Below are 16,923 nucleotides of genomic sequence, written 5' to 3'. Positions count from 1 at the left end.
TTTTTTCTTCCCCCTGCGCTGGTGATCGATGGTCACAACAAGCGTTTTTTTTGGCTTGCGTAGCTACACAAGGTTAGCATCTACTGTATCCCATTCACAATGTGAAAATCGACTTAAGTGGGGGGGGACAGGGTGTATTTTTAATCTAAGTTTGAGGTTGAAAAAAATATATACCTATTTTTATGTTTTGTGTTAGATGTTTATTTCTATAAACACACCTGTACAGGTAGTGTCTCCTGAAAGTCGCCTCAACATCCCACAGCTGGTTGGACTGGAAGATGGCACGTGTTCGTCAACACCTTTGACTGGCAGGCGCACCTGAGTCCCTACTTCCGGAAGCTCCCACAGATCAAGAGTTATCAGCACTTCAGGTATCTATTATGCAGACTTCCACAATCTGTGTTTGTCAATAACAAAGAGATGCAATATTTTAATTGTCTTTTGTGTGCTTTTATTAACAGCTTTGATGCCAAAAGACCTGGTGTGGTCCTAGATAGGACTCACAGCGACGCAGAGCCTGTTAGCTTTCAGCTGCTGTGTGACCCGGATGTTCTACCCCGTCGTCTTGTGTTCCTGCCATGCCTGCACCTGGACTGGCCACGGACAGACAGGCTTATCTTTATTCAAAGATCAGGCCTTTCTGTTCCGATGAAGCGAAGGACATTACATGCCCAGCACCCAAAAGCACAACACAGAATGGCACACAGAAGAGGATGATGGTGTGACACTGTGACAATGGTGTTTTGGTAATTTGTAATGTGTATAGAGTTGTAAATAAAAATCACATTTGTGACATGATCAAAGTCAAGTTATTGCCCATTTCTCTTCCTGGGTCCATTAAAGTCAAGAGGTTTGCAGACATAAAATTTGATGGTGCAGATTAAGTATCTGCAGCACCAGCCTCTTCTAGATTAACACATATTCAAATGGTGTAAGCTATTAGCCCATAGCTCTATTCATACCTGCATACATAAAATGAACACTGATAAACAATATTTCTGCATGCTACAATAATCTTTGGACATTTCATATTACATATTAAGAAGAACACATCCATATTACCCTGATATTTTGCTAATTGCTGTGAGATAGGATTTCAAACTCAGCCTGAGGCAGAACATTTAATGGACTAGAACTTTAAGTGAGATTTATCTAAAAACAAGAGGAAAGCAAACAAATCACCAGGATGCAGACATTAGGTTGCAGTCATGATGTAATGTGCAGACATAAATAATATGAACAATAAATTGTAATGCAGTGCTGTAAATTATCTTTACATAGAAAAATACTACTATGAGTTCAGTGACAGAAGTCTGTTGCACTCAGCTTTTGTCACTGCCCTGCTTTCAAGCAGAGAAAACACTGAATCTTTCAGTGCTGATTTCTCAGAAAAGTAGTGTGGTGAGTGCAGACATTCAGATGGTCAGATGGCTTTATTTTGAAAACTCACAGGAAGCGTGTTTATAATTGTTCTAGCTTTATTTTAGCTGTAGTTACTTGTATCCACCAGAGGGCGCTCAGGCAGGCGGAGCGTCGCATTCATCTGAAGCTGCGAGCAGCGTCCCAGATTAGTTTCTATGGAAGTGTTGTATCTCCACTTTGGAAACGTTTTAGTGGAGTAAACTCACCCGGAAACCAGATGAAGAGCACCAAGAACCCTACAAGAACCTCATTCTGATGAGTCTGAGGTTAAACTTTGGTCCCAGCAATGAGGAGACTAAATTATATTCAGTCATGGATCCAGTCGCTCGGCAGGAGAAGCGATTTGTTTTCCTAAGTTTCCTGATGAAGTTGTTCCAGAAAGGAAGGATGATGAAGGTCACTGGGTCGCCTGAGTCTGGAAATAGAAGAAGCCTTTTTTATTTGGGTCAATGTTTATGGAAACAACAACGAACCTAGAAACAGAACTTGGCTTCAGCAAATTACAAATGTTATAGAAGAGATGAAAACAACATATTTTAGGGATCTAGTGGTAGTTGGTGGTGATTTTAATATAGTTCCAGATGAATGCATGGATAGATGCTCCTCAGAGTTTTCACAGATTTAAAACATTGATGGATTATTCCTCTAAACTGAATTGATCAGAAGACGACAAGATAGAAATCTCTGATCTACAGACTCAATTAGACCAGATTTACCTTAATGAAGCCCAAGGAGCATTTGTCAGATCAAGGGTCGAGTGGACAGAAGATGGGAAAAAATTCCTCCTTTTTTATCCGCTGGAAAAACGAAGATGAGAGAAAAATGTAATTTCTTGTACTTTGATTAATGGGGAGGAATGTACTAACACAAAAACAATATCTAAAGAAATCTATAATTTCTAGAGTAACATTTATTCTCCTTCTTATAGTGAACAGCGTTCAACATGTTTGTTTCAGATAGAAGACGAGATCCCAGAAACTGATGAAGATTCAAAAACCTCTGAAGAAAGTTTCAAATGAGCAGAATTAGATGTTCTTCTCAAAATAGCATCTGATGGTTCTGATGGTTCTCCTGGTCCAGACGGGTTCACTGCTAGTTCCTACAAGCAGGTTAGGGAAGAAATAAAAGGTTTAATATTTGATGCAGTTAAAGAAAGTTTTAGTAAAAAGGAACTGATGACAACAATGAAACAAGACAAAATAAATGAATTCCTAAAGTGGAAAAAGATGAAAGAATATGAAATAATTTTAGGCCTGTTTCTCTTCTCAATACAGACTATAAACTTCTTACTATGGCTCTGGCTTCTAGGTTCAAATCAGGCTCTCAGCTATTAGAAGTAACTCCCAATCAGGATTGATGAAAGGAAGATTCATTGATAATAATATCAGATTAGTCTCAGATCTTCTAGATTACAGTCATCTAGTTGAGGACGATGCTTAGATCTTATTTCTGGACTTTCATGAAGCTTTGATTCAGTTCAACATCCTTTCATTTATGATCCATTCAAACATTTTGGGTTTGGAGAATATTTTCTGGATCTAATTAGGATGCTGCACACAGATATAAACAGCTGTTTCCCTTCCTGAAGCTACAAGATTCAATCTAGGAAGAGGCAGAAGACCAGGGTGAAGTTTATCTCCATTGTTATTTCTTCCTGTGGCAGAGCTGCTGTCCATCCTGTTAAAACCTCTGAAACTGAAGGCTTTACTATAGATGGACAAAAACTAATTCTCAGTCAATTAGCGGATGACTCCACATTGTTTTTAATCAATAAGGAACAAATACCTGTCGCCCTTCAGGTGGTGAAGTTCTTCTCCCAGGCTTCAGGTCTGTTTCTTCATCTGAACAAGTGGGAACTTTTAAGTCTTCATCATAGTTTGGAAAATATGTTGTATAATATCCCAGTGAAGAAGGAGGTTTGTTACTTAGGAATATGGATATCCAAGGATTCAGAAGCTGGTAACAGTAAGAAGATCCAGAAACCAAATGAAAAATCCAGAAGATTCTTAATAATTGGTTGAAAAGAGACTCAACTTTAATTTGGAAGATCGTTATTGACAAAAACCAAATGAATCTCCAGATTAATTTACCCCACTTATTCCCCAATTAGTTAAGGAGGCATATTTAAGATGTCTAATACAGAAAAATCTGTAAATCTATAAATATTTAGTCTGTTTTGCTCTTTTGGTCAATAAAAAAGGTTTGCAGCGCTGTAGCTAACTGGTTTCCAGCTTCAGATCAGCGAGTTAACTGGTTCCCAGTCAGATAAATGAACACAGATTCTTCTCCTGGGCTTCTTCAATGTTTTCTCAGTAATTGTGAATTAGAAGCAGCTCCACAGAGTTGAAAACAGCTCCACAGAGACTCAGAGCGGAGCTACCGATGCTAACAGACTGAAGCAGCAGCAGCTTCAGAGGAGCTGTGGCTCCTAAACTCCAAGCAGAGGTTCAGCTCCAACAGACAGATGAAACTAAGCTCTACAACTCGGCTTTAAACGCTAAGATGCTGAGCTTCTACTTTAAAGTTAGGAGAATATTTATGAAATGTTAAATTATCATGGAAACAGTCAGAATAATGTTGATGTTTTAGCTAGGATAATTCATACAGTCTAAGTATGATCAATAATTTTTCTATTTCTATTCAGTTGTTTGACACCTTGTGGTCTGTCTCTAATCAACTTCACTGTAAATATGAGTCTGAAATATGTAGATTTTTATTTTCAGGATAATTCATACAGTCCATTTAGTTTTATTTATTGTTTTCAAAGCAGTTTCTATCAGCAGGACATTATATCTGATTTATGTTATATTTTCTTTTAGCTAATTTAGGTGAAAACTAATAAGCACAAAGGAAACAATTCATGATAACTATGTTTAATTATCAATAATAATAATAACAAATACTTATTTCTTACTGGTGGTGAGATATTGTAATCACTATTATTCATATTGTTCAATTAGATGTATTGTTTATGTTTGTTTTAATTTAAGTTTTTATCAGTCAATAAAATCGGCTTAAATTACTGTTTTTAAACACAAATAAGATTCACTGCAGGGTTTAATTTAGTCTCATCAGAAACATCCTGTTCATATAAATATGGCAGCTAGCTTTATAATTCAGTGTATTGTCATAGAGTCTCCTCAGCAAAGAACTTAATTAATCGTTTTCTGACTAAAAGTCTAATATTTCAGGGAGAAAACAGTTTCAACTTAAAGAAAACTATAAAATCATCATTTTCTCTGTTAGAGTGAATTAGAAGCAGCTCCACAGAGACTCAGAGAGGAGCTACCGATGCTAACAGACTCCAGCAGCAGGTTGAGACACCTTGGAGGAGGTTTTTAGCTCTGAAGCTGATCTTCACTTCTGCTTCCTGTTTTAAACACAAACTCTGATCATCAGCAGCTGCAGATCTACAAGCTGATGTTGAACAGCAGCATCTGTTATTCAGTTTACAGTCGCTCATATTTCTATCATTAATTAAATTTATTACTAAACTAATGTAAAGGATTGTAGTGTGTAATTACAGTCTGCGACCACAGGTATCAAGACCGAGTTTAGGACAAAATGATTAAAATCTTAATTTTTTTTAGTGCAGTTGAGAAGTATTTGCAACACTTTACCAACGATTTTTATAAATTTGATTTTTCCGCCCTGCTTAATGCCCTGACTGCAGCATTTCTTTATCACTATATAATAATAATGTTTGTAGTTTTTTCAGGCCTTAATCATCAGAATTAACAATGTTTAATCTTTCTCTGATGAGTAAATTTAAAACGATTTTTTTTATTTATTTAGTTTTTCTAAAGTAGTAGAAATTATTATTATGTCTATGTACCTGTTGTACTACTTATCATGTGGTCTCTATGATTATTAATGAATGTCCATCTCTAATAACATACATGTATAAAATATGTAGATTGTTATTTACAGGGTTATATCAATAGATGTAATCAGAAAGTATTTAATGAAAAATATAAAGTTTAAACGTTTTGTTTCATTATAACTAGTCACTGCCCTCTGGTGGTGATGTGTTGTAACTACAGATATTCATCATATTTATTGTTCAACAGGATGGATTGTTTTTCTTTCTTTGTTATAATTTTAACTTTTATGAAGTCAGATAAAATTAGCTTAAATTAATGTTGTTAAACATGAATAAGATTCACTGCAGGGTTTAATTCAGTCTGAACATAAACACATCCTGTTAATACAGAGTTTAACACAGCAGCTGATATGTAGTGATTATCTCTGGTTCTAATTTACTCTCAGAGCAATAATAGACAACAACAGAAACCCTCTTCTCAGCCTTCTGGCTGGTCAGAAGAGTAGCTGCAGCAATAGTTGGAGTCTCTGCTCGCTGTACTCAAGAATGGAGCAGCTGAGAAGATCTTTTGTCATCAGGTCATTCAATCTTTTTAACTCTCTCTGATACAACAAATGTAATTTCCAATGTAAATATATAAATATATATAATACAGATAAATCCAGTTACCGGTGATGTATTTTGAAATTACTAACAGGAAATGCTAACTATATATTACTTATGTAACTTTACTTTGCTTGTAGTTACACACTGTGTCCACCAGAGGGTCTAACTGAGCAGCTAGCTAGTTTCTAGCTCCTGATTTGCTGATGAAGCCATTGTTGATCTGTTGCTGCTGTTGGACCACTTGTTTGCTGAGTATTGGATTATCTGCACGTTGTTGGACGTCACTGTGCCCCTCCAATGGCATCGGCCATTTTGTACCCAGGACAGCCCGCTCCTACATATCCCATCGAGCATTGCGACTGATATGACTGGGCGTCCCCAGTCTGACGTCACAGGATGCTATATAGGAGGCGCTCATGTTTGAAAACTCGCCTTCCGCTGGAAACCAATCTGGTGATTGAAGCGCACCACTTTAAGAGAAGAACTCTGTGAAGAGTTTCATTCATTCTCTCTCGTTGGACAACGAACTATTCATAACTGAAGTCTTTGGAATAAGAAGGCCAGAGATTTCACTTTGCCGATCGAAGACGTGAGTTAACACGTAACTGAGAACACGGAGCTTCGGAGAGACGGACCGCTACCGTGTTTCATTTTCAAGTCGACTTTGATGGTCAGATCATATTTTTCCTTTTTGTCAAGAAGACCGAAGGACAAAGACTGACCGTTCCCCTGAAGTTAATTGTGGACGCACAATTAACTCAACCCCACGTTTCCTCGCTCGAATTCCCTCGCTCAGGAAGAAGACGACACAAGTAAAACCCATTTCTTTTTTTTATTTCTTTATTAAAAGGCCTGGGCAGGGTCAGAGGTTGTAGAAGCGATCAGAATCGCTGGTTAGGATCTCATGTGTTCTGAATAATATGTGCATGTAACCTTGCTTGTTGAAACTTTGATGTGTTATGTAATATCGGGATCCGCCGTGTTCCCCAGAGCTGTCTGTGTTTACTATCTGAACGCGGGTGCGTTGCAAGACTGGACTGTTAAAACGACCTCATGGTAAAATTCTCCATTTTACCTTTGTCTTCAATCTCACTGTGCTAACTTGCCGCCAAAAGTTATCAATCCTTTGTGGTCAGGAGTTAGGGGGAAGTTTTATGATCAGAAGATCATAAAAGACACTCTAAGCTGCACTCCAACCCCCCACCAGTCATCACCACACCCCCCTTTCATATCCTCTCCCTTCATCTGTAGTGCCATAAACTGCTGGTTGACTCAATACATACCCACTACCGTTTGTTGATTTTGCTTATTTAAATGTGTTTGTAGAATTTTGCATGTTGAGTAGGTGAATAAATATTTACATAGATAAAGAGAGAGCGTTTGGTGTTTCATTGTGTGCAAAAAGTGATGTGTCAGTCAAAATAAGGTTCAAGTTCCACACGTTTCGGCAGAAACGGTCGATTAAACAGTGACATCTCCGGCAATAGTTATTAACTATTACGGAGTATTTAACGGTTGTAATTGTCAGAGGCGTTGAGCCACAATTACAACACCAGAAACATCTCTGGTCTCGATTCGTAAATGAGGATTTATGGTTAAGAAATTGATTTTGTCAGATTATGATTTGTAATTATAATTATTGATCAAGATTATTCAATCAATAATCATACTCCCAACATATGGCGTCCCTTTGACGGGCCTTAAAAAGACAGACATCAAATCACTGTTGCACAGAATGAACAGTTGTGATCTCCGTTAACAAGACGTTTATTGGGAGACTTGAGTTTCGCACAGAACGTTTGTGAATTAGGGGATTTCGATTAGGTTGTGCTCAGTTCTACTGCAAAGGATAACATTAGCTTTCAGAGGTGTTTGTTGTGGATGCAAGGTGAAAGTTGGTTTAACTTGTGGAAAGTTAAAGTTAATTTCCAGTCGCCAGCCTGCTGCTGCAGCTGTAAAAACCAGCGCTGATAAGCAGCAGACCTGCCCCAGTGTCCACTGAGCGTAATTACAGTTGTGACCAACATTCTCCCAGTCAGTTAGAGAACAACACCTACATCTGGTGGCCATTTAATAGATTACAGATTGCAGCTGGATTTCCCAAACCGCAGACCTGCACTCAGTACCATCTGGTGGTCACTAGTGCGAATTGCATTTCCCACGTTGATATGTTTTTTAAATCACTCAATTAATTAACACAGACAGATTATTCCATCACCTATGATCAAAAGGGCATAACTTAAAGTTGAAAGTTGAAGTTACAGATCACTCATTACCACTTTTGAAAAAATTTAAGCATTTTTGCTGGGTTTTAGTGTGTGAAGCATGTTTTGATCTGACTCATAAAACTAACTTAGTTGTCTAACAGGAAGGTAGGTGATTCATATTAGAGAACACTAACATTTATTTGAAGCTAAGAACAGCATTGAATGTTTAGTTTCGTTTTCCCATTTTTAAAATTTTATTTTGAACTTGGTTTGTGGGTTATTTCAAAAAATTATTTCCCTTTTTCCCCCTTTTTGCATGTTTGCTTGATTAACCCCATTAAAGCATAGACTTGGGTAAGCCACAGTTTGAACGGTCAAACCTGTGTGCCCATTTTAAGCAAACCCATACACCTGGAAGAGACAGGTATGAATCAGACAGCTAGCTGAATAGCTTAGCCTGTTTGTGTGCAGCTAATTAATTTAGCAATCGTTAATCACTGAACAGCTTAGCCTGTTGAATTGCTGCTATCTCACAAAATTAGCATATTTCATCCGACCAATAAAAGAAAAGTGTTTTTAATACAAAAAACGTCAACCTTCAAATAATCATGTACAGTTATGCACTCAATACTTGGTCGGGAATCCTTTTGCAGAAATGACTGCTTCAATGCGGCGTGGCATGGAGGCAATCAGCCTGTGGCACTGCTGAGGTCTTATGGAGGCCCAGGATGCTTCGATAGCGGCCTTTAGCTCATCCAGAGTGTTGGGTCTTGAGTCTATCAACGTTCTCTTCACAATATCCCACAGATTCTCTATGGGGTTCAGGTCAGGAGAGTTGGCAGGCCAATTGAGCACAGTGATACCATGGTCAGTAAACCATTTACCAGTGGTTTTGGCACTGTGAGCAGGTGCCAGGTTGTGCTGAAAAATGAAATCTTCATCTCCATAAAGCTTTTCAGCGGATGGAAGCATGAAGTGCTCCAAAATCTCCTGATAGCTAGCTGCATTGACCCTGCCCTTGATAAAACACAGTGGACCAACACCAGCAGCTGACACGGCACCCCAGACCATCACTGACTGTGGGTACTTGACACTGGACTTCTTTCTCCAGACTCTGGCACCTTGATTTCTGAATGACATGCAGAATTTGCTTTCATCCGAAAAAAGTACTTTGGACCACTGAGCAACAGTCCAGTGCTGCTTCTCTTTAGCCCAGGTCAGGCGCTTCTGCCGCTGTTTCTGGTTCAAAAGTGGCTTGACCTGGGGAATGCGGCACCTGTAGCCCATTTCCTGCACACGCCTGTGCACGGTGGCTCTGGATGTTTCTACTCCAGACTCAGTCCACTGCTTCCGCAGGTCCCCCAAGGTCTGGAATCGGCCCTTCTCCACAATCTTCCTCAGGGTCCGGTCACCTCTTCTCGTTGTGCAGCGTTTTCTGCCACACTTTTTCCTTCCCACAGACGTCCCACTGAGGTGCCTTGATACAGCACACTGGGAACAGCCTATTCGTTCAGAAATTTCTTTCTGTGTCTTACCCTCTTGCTTGAGGGTGTCAATAGTGGCCTTCTGGACAGCAGTCAGGTTGGCAGTCTTACTCATGATTGGGGTTTTGAGTGATGAACCAGGCTGGGAGTTTTAAAGGCCTCAGGAATCTTTTGCAGGTGTTTAGAGTTAACTCGTTGATTCAGATGATTAGGTTCATAGCTCGTTTAGAGACCCTTTTAATGATATGCTAATTTTGTGAGATATGAATTTTGGGTTTTCATGAGCTGTATGCCAAAATCATCCGTATTAAGACAATAAAAGACCTGAAATATTTCAGTTAGTGTGCAATGAATCTAAAATATATGAATGTTAAATTTTCATCATGACATTATGGAAAATAATGAACTTTATCACAATATGCTAATATTTTGAGAAGGACCTGTATTACCTGTTTAACTTTACTTTGCTTGTAGTTACACACTGTGTCCACCAGAGGGTGTAACTGAGCAGCTAGCTGGTTTCTAGCTCCTGATTGGCTGATGAAGCCATTGGTGATCTGTTGTTGCTTCTACTTTTATTTCCTAACTCCTCTTCCTCCTTTAGCATGAAATCAATGTTTTCTCAGTAAGTGTGAATTAGAAGCAGCTCTACAGAGTTTTCACTTGAAAGTTAGTCAAATATTTATGAAATGTTAAATTATCAAGATGTTCTTCACAACAACCGGAAGTAGCGTCTACAGATGCTGGGTCACTTCCTGTTTCTGCGGGTCTCAGACATAATAAGGAAAAATGGCTCTTATTTTCTCAACAAGGTTGCTGAATTTGCCAGCCTTTTCATTCGCTGATGCGGAGACAATCGCAGTGGTGAATTCATGAACAAATAAACTGGACAAGGGGTGTAAGTTCCTCCATGAAGAAAATATCCACAGCTATCAAGCTAAGAAAAGACAGAGCTTAGCGAACTAACCGCTAGCTACAACATATGAAGTACAGAAATGTCGTGATAAAGAAGCCTAATTTAGTGAGCTAAATTATTTGGAATATTTGATAGACATGGTATAAACCTTCAAATGATATTTTAACATTCTGATATGTTTGCCTTTACAATTTGTGAAGAAAAACGTGCAAGATGTTAGTTAATACATCATAGATGTTCAAATTGTGCTTTGCTTCTGCATGCCTGTAGTATCAAATATGTCTGAACTTATTTCCTGATTCACTCTGCAGTTCATTTTGTTGTATTATTAAATTAATAACTATATATCATTATCAGTGCTCATTTCTTACTGGTGGTGAGATATTGGAAGCAATAGTTCACACCTCAGGACTGGACACTACAGATGCAGGGCTGTGTTTACTTCCTGTTGTAGTTTTTATTATAATGATGTAGAAAAACTTCACTGAAACATTTTTGTTTAGAGCTGCTTTTAGTCTGTTAAGTTCTTTAGTGAAAACTTTAGTCTGTCGTCTAACCTTTAACCTCTATCTGCCTTAAATTACATTCATCCATTGATTGATTTTCTTTCTTTTTCTGTTGTGGTTTTCTGTAAGGACAGCCTGGAACTGTCTTGTATAAATATTATACCTGACAATGACTGGTGGTTTTTCTTCCTATCTTATCCACCTGCCTCCCTTCCTCTTTGTCACTGACTCTTCCTTATTTTGTTTTGTAAAACAAGATGTTTTTCAAACATTACTTCCAACAGCATCATCTTTGTTTGTGTTTTCTTAATATTACTTTAATTTGTTGACTGATCCAACACAAGTTACAACAAGTCTGAGCAAAATTGCAACTAAAGACCCAGCAACAATTAATTTGTCGTTCTCATTTAGACGTTTAATACATTAAGTTCAACTACAGTTCAAGTAGTACAGTTGCTGTTTCTAAACTGCCATCAAAATAAAAGACAGTAATTGTTGGTCCTTCAACTGTATTAATTGAACACCGTATGTTAACAACAATCAGTAAGAAGGTGACCTCTTCTACAGTTAATCTGTGATCAGAATAAATGTTCCTCAGTGAAGAAAATGAGATTTTCTCATCTAGCTGTGGATCCACAGAAGGTCAACTCATGTTTTAATGCAGTGCAGACAACAACCATGGAGTCCAAAACACTGACATAGGTAGGAAGAAGCTGGTCAACAGTCAGAGCTTCAGCACCCTGGACAGCTCTATGACTTCAAAATAACTGATGAGCAGCTGGAAACTCTGCCTCATTTATTGGAGTCTTTGTTAAATCCAGGAATGGTTTGACTTTACCTGAGTCCAAGAAGGTCTCACTGTGAGGATCCAAAGCTCTGAAAGCTTCCATGTATTTGTGACTCTCTCTGTTCTCTAACTAACCTGGATCATTCTGACGTTTTCCATTAGATGCCAAATAAGGAACCAACTCTTAAAGTAAATATAATGTATAATTAGCTGCATGAACAACTGATCAGAGTTTTGATGCCATCAGGATCAATATTCATAAAGAGAAATTAACATCTCAAACACGATACGTCACATATAGTCAGTCTCCACATGTCTATGGAACATAAAACATCTCTTAACATTTGCATTCAACCAAGCAGCTAAAAATAATGAGCAGAATCAGAGCTGCTGAGCAGCTTTCTGAGAAGGCAAAGAGGAAACAAACATGGCCGACCACAAACAAGAGCAGCTGAGCGTTTTTACACTATGATTTATTCACGTTTTATGTCTGACAATATTATTTAACTCACAGTGTTGAACTTGACAGTGTTTTCATTCATGTTATTTATTTCATAAGCAGACTGCCACTAAAAAGACATCCTTTAGTCCCGATCCATACAGAGTTGTTCCTTTTTCACAGCTTTTGTTCACTTATTGTTAAATTCTGACATCTGATCAGAAGAAATGAGATTTCTTATGAATTGCTGGAAGGTTTAAACCGTGACGACAAGAAAGCCAAAGATGCAACAGCAGCTACATTATGCAAGATCAGATGAAGCTGAGCAAAGAAAGTGAAGGTTGTTTTTTAACATATATTATATTTACATAAGTTCTGAAATAGGTTGTCTCAATAAAAACTGCTCCTCTTGGTGGATGTTTCTGCATTTCTTAGAGACGTTGTCTTTCTTTTAGAGGATAGAGGACCTGTGGAGGAGGAGGAAAGGAGGAAGAGGATGCAGGTGGTGGAGAGGTTTCAGACGGCTCCTTCTGAGGAAATAGCAGCTCTCTGTGGATCCAGGGTGAGACACTTACTGAAGTAAACCTGGAGTCATTCTGTTTGGTTTCTAAGGTGAAGGTTTATCTGAGTGTAAAACTGTTTCTGGTTCTGATTTACTGTAATCAGGTCATCAGTTGGTACCAGAACCTCAATCTAAACATGAACCTTTTTGGAAGATCTTGGTCAGACTGGAATCTTTGTGAACAAACAGATGTACAGTTCTAGTGGTTCTGGATGGAAACATGTCAAACCATCAAACTAACTGATGGTTCTGTCTTCTCCACAGACCTCATTGCTTCAGTCCAAACTAGATCAGGTCTTTGATCCGATTGTTCGTCCTCCTCCGTCTCCATCTGGACAATCGTCTCGTCGTTGGACGCCGATCTATGAGATGAACTTTCCTGACCTCTGTGTGTATTAGAGACTCAACAGGATGACCTGGATCATTATGAAGCATCTGATGTTGTGTTCAAGGAACAGAGGACAAAACAACTGAGGACTGGAAACATGTAGCATGAGTCATGTTTTGTGTTCATAGAAGAAGTTTTTCTCAGTGGCTGTTTTGTTCCTCTGAGAAAGATTTAGTTTTGTGTTGATCTCAGTATTTCCCAGTTTTATGTTTCATTTTGTTGTGATTCTTGAAGTGTGATTGTCAAAAAGAAAACTTTATTTTTTAATCATGTTGAACTAATTCAACTTTAACTGTCCTTTTATTTGGTTTTGTCTCTAAACTTTAAACCAACTCTTTATTTTCCTCTCCAGGCTGCAGAGTCTGCTGATATAAACATGCATCATGCATTCATGTTTTTCCTGATAAACTGTGTAAAATAATGTGCACTACATGTGGCATCCCTGCTACTTCACACTTTGAGCTTGTTAAATGTTTGAAGCTAAATATTTCTAGGATAAAAGACATCATCTGGCAGATTAGCTCAGATTGCTTCAAAACTATTCCATGATGAAGAGCATTAGTGAAAACGAAGACTGGTCATAGTTGGAAAGTGTTTTAGCTGTGATCAAATAGCTCCGTCTGTTAGAGGATCTCCTGTAGTCTGTAGGGTCGGTTCTCTGAAGGTTCCTGAGGACCAACAAGCTGACAAGGAAATGGATCCATAAAAAGTTTGAGACACAAGAGTGTCGACCTGTTGGATGGTCTCTACAACATGAGACCAGTTTGAAGCTGAAATGGTTCTGACTGAAGACCCAAATAGTGTCAGACATTAAAGACGCATAAAGGATTTTTATTACACTGTATGAAGGCTGCAGACACCAACAAACAAAATGTTCTGGACTGAGACAATTTGACTGCTGGGAATTTATCTCACTTGGTGAGCTTGACTTTGATTCCAATAACTTTAAACCTGTAACTGTGTCAAACTGACCAGATGTTCTCAATCAAAGGTTTTCTCTCTGAATGGAGATAAAGAAATGTTGGCTTTTGTTCTTCATCTGGTCATCTGAGAGGAACATTGCTGATAAACTGTTGGAGATGATGATCTCAGAGTGGAAAGTTTGAACCATGTTTCATGTATCATGTGTGACCTGGTAGATCAAGGTGTTGGTTAGTATGAACTGCATGGGCTTCATCTAAAACCAACTGTGTCAGGGTTTAAACGCAGCAAACTGGAGGAAGGACAGACAGGGTATGAAACACAGAAAACATCTGATTCATGGAGACACTGATCAAGAATGATCATATCTGTGCAGCGTCCCAACTCAGTTACCTTCTGCTACAACTAATCTGTCCACTAGAGGGAGCACAGATACTTCCACAGGTTCTGCTTCAAACTTAAAGATGAAATAACTGCATTCAGTGTTATTTGACTACTTTGTTAAATCTTTGAATAAAGAAATGTCTGTTTTTATTTCCTTGTTTTACTTCAAATAGTTTTAAGAAGCAACGTCCAGCTTTCTGACTCAATAACTCATTTTATTAAGAATTGGAGGATAAAGAAACCAAAGACTGACAAACACATTTAACACGACTAAAACAAGATGAAATGCTGAAGGAAAGAACTCAGTGTGTCATGTTCATTTTTCATGATGTGTTTTTAATCAAATATTTAGACTGAAAATAAAACAAGTCAAATAACACAACAGCAACAAATTTCCACCCACTGCTCTAAAAGTGAGAGCTGTAAAAAACGACAGCATGAATAAAAGCAAATAAAAACAGAAGGTTACAGTAAACACACATAAAATGATTCCTTGGCTGCTGATATAGAAATGACCTGTTACTGGATACAAATTCACATTTACCTTCAGAAAGTTCAACCATGTTTTCCAGCTGGAGCCAAACACTGTTGAGCTGGATGTCACCTGTGCTGAAAGCCAGCAGATAACCAAACCCCAGCATGATTTCAATGTGTGAGAACATAATAGAAGGGGAGGAAGGGAGGGAATAAAGCTCAGACAGCATGGGATCAAAGTCTGTGGTGACATTAACTTCAGTCCAACTGTGGAAATAAAATGATAAAAGTCCAGAAAAAGGCATCAAACCCGAATGAGCCAACAGCTCAGTGTGATAGACTAAAGTACTGAGAACATCTAGTGTCCTAGTTCAAGTCCTCAACCGACCAAAGAGCTTATATTAATAGATCTTTACCATAAATGATGTTGAGACTATGTTCAACTTGACATTAGTTAGTAAAGTTGAAAGAAAATTCACATTAGTTGATAAACCAGCTGCTGTCAGCTCCATCCATCAGATTGAGCCAATAGGTCAGAGGTCATGACTGAAAGGCTTCAGAATACGACAGTAAAATGTCTGGTTGGATAGCTCAAGGTGTTTGATCAGAGATCAGCAACATGGAGGTCAAGGGATCAAGACTGAGAAGATCCATGTTTTTAAAAACCAAAACTAAATAATTTGAGAGAACTTTGAAGAACATTTCAAAGAGTTGAACCAGTGTGAGTCAATAGCTCAACATTATGGACCATAGGGTGGAGATTCAAGAAAGTCTGGGTTCAATATCTCATCAGGAACCATTTAGGAGCTGATTTGTTGTGAAGAACCTCAGAGTCTGTATTTTGAGGAGTTCAGGGATGAAAGTGAAAAGTTGAAAAGCACCAAGAGAAGAGAGATGAGAGAGGAGCAGACCTGATGGTGTGGAGGAACTGTCTGTGACCAGAAGATGCCAGTGGTGGAGTTCCTGGGTTCAAGTCCTGCCTGAGCTACAACATGGAGAGAAGATCTAGTCCTGCATAATGGTTTGCCCAAGATGTAGAGAGAGCTCTTAGGTGTTATCAAGGTCTGGCATTCAAAGCACATCTAGAAGTTGAACCAGTTGGCCCTTACTGGATCATCAAAAACCTGTCCCATTGTAGTGGGTAGGGATTGGTCTGTGTCTCCTCCCTGTCTTCCAGAGAGATGAATGGTGGGTGTTATATATCTGGAAACAAGAACCTTTTAACTGAATCTAACAACCATTTCACATACTTTAACTATTATTAACTGTGATGTATTATCACAGTTAAGATCGAATTTTTAGACAACAAAAGAGGGCTGCATAATTTACTAGATGGTGGTAGACAAATTAGTATGTTTTGAATGACCAACAGGCTGTAGTTTATTGTTGACCGTTGAACAACAGCACACTACACTAAAATAATTTTAGTTTTAAGCATTAATAAATAAGATACTACTTGTTGCAGGGACATTGCAAACATAATTGAACACAGAGGAGGAATAACTTGCATTGTAAAACTAGGTGTGAAGTAGGACATATGGGGCAGAAGAAGAGAAGGAACGCACACTTGCATTTTCACAACATATACTAAAAACATCTAGGTATAATTGCTGTGTTAAGTTGTTTTAGAGAGAATGATTTACAATGTAATGGGTTAAGCATGTATGTATGTGTTTTTTTCTATATCTTTCAGGGATTAGAGAGTATATAACAGCTAAGCTTTATTAGGATGATCCAGGCCTAGTTGAATGGTGGAGATTTGAACCAGACGCTGCACCACTGGTGACTTACGGTCGCGAACAGTCCCCACCACGACGAGACCCTTCACACATTATTATTTACAGAGAGCACATTAGAACATAGATTCAGCTGGGGCAGGATGTGGTCACCCTATGTCCAGTCGTAATCTTTCAGGTCAGCTGCCCTGAAGGTTAAAGTCCTCTAAAATGGTGGGGATGATGATACATCCCCTCCCTAACCTGTCGTCCTGGCTCCCCCTTGCCG

The 16,923-nt window shown here is 38.5% G+C and overlaps 1 protein-coding gene and 1 long non-coding RNA gene across 4 annotated transcripts in view; both read left to right on the top strand.

Annotated features, from left to right (window-relative positions):
* The window catches only part of LOC124861401 (NACHT, LRR and PYD domains-containing protein 4C-like), a 609,184-nt gene that overhangs the window by 555,179 nt on the left and 37,082 nt on the right, over positions 1-16,923 (top strand). The window lies entirely within an intron of this gene.
* On the top strand, positions 10,292-14,595 carry LOC124861517. 2 transcript variants are annotated; one of them, XR_007036637.1, is made up of 3 exons: positions 10,292-10,440; positions 12,646-12,752; positions 13,017-14,595. It is a non-coding gene; the product is annotated as an uncharacterized LOC124861517 (long non-coding RNA). The 2 variants fall into 2 exon arrangements; XR_007036636.1 differs by lacking the exon at positions 10,292-10,440 and having other exon boundaries at positions 10,447-12,752.

Source organism: Girardinichthys multiradiatus, chromosome 24 (assembly GCF_021462225.1).
Source record: "Girardinichthys multiradiatus isolate DD_20200921_A chromosome 24, DD_fGirMul_XY1, whole genome shotgun sequence".
NCBI classification, from domain to species: Eukaryota; Metazoa; Chordata; class Actinopteri; order Cyprinodontiformes; family Goodeidae; genus Girardinichthys; species Girardinichthys multiradiatus.
The sequence above is the reverse complement of the archived record's forward strand: the minus strand, read 5'-3'. Positions and strand labels throughout refer to the sequence as shown.